We start from the raw sequence: 2453 nt of genomic DNA on the forward strand, positions 1-2453 counted from the left end.
TATGTCACACTTATATTGAGTAGTGTTAGGATTCTGCCCCTCAGCCAACTAAGACTCTTCCATAACCTAATTAACAGCCTCTAAGGCATCTTGTTCATCTAGGATATAGTGCATTCTCATTCTCCATATTTTATAATCGTGTCCATTCAGTCTTTCTCCCTTGTTCAAATCGACAATAATATTTTTTGAAGCCATTTCTATATAATGACAGAAATATGCCAATACAATACCAACAATAAGATATATATACACATTTTTATTATCGTAATTGTGCATTAAAAATTAAAATATTTCATATAAGATATAGAGTTGAAAGTTTACTATGTTCCCAATCATCATCTATGACACAAATATTCAATATTTTAATGATTAATCAAATCACGTTAATGTATATTCTAGACAAGAATAGTTAAATTCCACCAATCTCAGAATTCTCACAAATAGTCATAATACATACTGAATCAACATATGGTTCAATATATCCATGATTTGAAAAAAAAAAGAGTTCAATACAATAGCATACTAAAAATATAAATAATAAGCATGAAAATAAATATATACATGAAATTCAAACATTTCAATGGCTAATTTCAATGACTAAGACTATTCTTGACTAGAACTAGAATTTGAACCATCCTTGATCTATGGTTTATAATTGTTGAAACATGACATTTTAATAATCAATTGTTCTTCCACTCGATACCAGTTACCTCTTTAGTTTTTTAAACAATCCTTGGAGTAACTTTATCCAATAAAAAGTTTCTACATTGTTTATGATAGCCAACATGTCTTGCACTTTGCAGATTTGGGAAAATAGAAAGAGTTGTAGATTTTCTTATGTTCATAACAATGTTCTGCTCTTCTGTTTTTTGTAACTCATACAAACAATCCCAGAAGTTCAACACTTTCTTGTCATCCCGGATAATATTGGTAATTATATTGGTCGAATGATCAGGCATCGACATCAATAGTTCATATATCCTTTCATTATGAGTTAGGTATATATCCTCATTTCTCAATTCTAATATTCTCCCAGTCATGGTCCAAATATGAGTGAAAAAGTTATGTGTCGGATTCATCTTATAGTTTAGATAGTAATCTTTAGTTAACATGTTCACCCTATATGTAATTAATAAATAGACAATAATAAATTACATATGCATAACAATATAAACAACACATGTGCACATACTTAGCAATGTATAATTCAAAACTATGATCCAAATAACACCTCTAAGTGTTCAATTCATGCAAAAATAGATTACACATAATAGAATTTGAGTCTGAACTAGCTACCAGACATAAACAGAAGCATACACGTGCTTCCATGCACTAAAAATTGGCTAACACGCTGCCACACGTCGGAAAACATATCTCTCGTGCTTTCATGCATCACCATGCATCGGAATAAAGTCATCACACGCCTTCACGTGCTGGTGACAGTTTTCACATGTCGATCAAATGTTGACCATTGACTAGTCAACTGCTTGATCAACCCATTGACCAAAAGGTCGGGCAATCAGGTTTTCCCAACCAATTGCAACCCGCAATTCCAATATGAACCCTTGGCATTTTGATGACAAAATTGGCCATTTTTGGCCATCCAACGACAATGATTTCTTAGGGCTTTTGAAGCCCTTGACTTGATGATTCAAATCCATGTATTATCTGATGAAAAAGTCACCGGATTTCGGTGAATTAAATGCATGAACATCATGGTTTTGGGTGAAAAAACTTGCCATTGAAATTCGATCAATTTCATGCAAATTCGGTGCAATCTTTTATAACTTAACATGTATCTCATATCCAGAATTCATCCTAACATGATTTTAGGCATCAATTTCACAAAATTACAACGAATTCATTAATAATTAAAACACATCTATATGCATTTATATTAAAAATAGGCACTGTTCATGGCAATAAATTTCGAAACTTGCTTCAGAATTATGTTTACGTCATCAACATCATAATCAAACATATAAAACAGGCTTTGATACCAATGTTAGTGGAAATTAAAAGGGCAAGATCATAGAAAAACATATCTGAATTCAATATCTAGAGTTCTGATGATGATTGATGATCCAGTGCACTCCAATAAACAATCCACAACACACTTTGCTTGATTTGTTTTTCTGTTTTCTGTGAAGATTTTTACAGATGAAGAGAAGTGATATTGAGAGCGTGTATTTTTGAGAGTTATGAATGCCAGGAGACATCCCAATGGAAGTTACGCAATTTTATTAAAATAGGAGTGTGGCAGTTAACTTCAATAACTATCAAGGGCAAAGACAGATCCAATAATTACATTTCACAATTTTTTATGAAAAAACATAGATTTCAAAACTCAAAATAGTTTCAGGCAATGATTGAAATCACATCCGATCAATGTGATTCTAACCGTAACTGCACTAAAATTCTAGTCGAAATTATACTAGAATAGTGCAACTAAG

Source organism: Mangifera indica, unplaced genomic scaffold (assembly GCF_011075055.1).
Source record: "Mangifera indica cultivar Alphonso unplaced genomic scaffold, CATAS_Mindica_2.1 Un_0005, whole genome shotgun sequence".
Classification (NCBI taxonomy): Eukaryota; Viridiplantae; Streptophyta; class Magnoliopsida; order Sapindales; family Anacardiaceae; genus Mangifera; species Mangifera indica.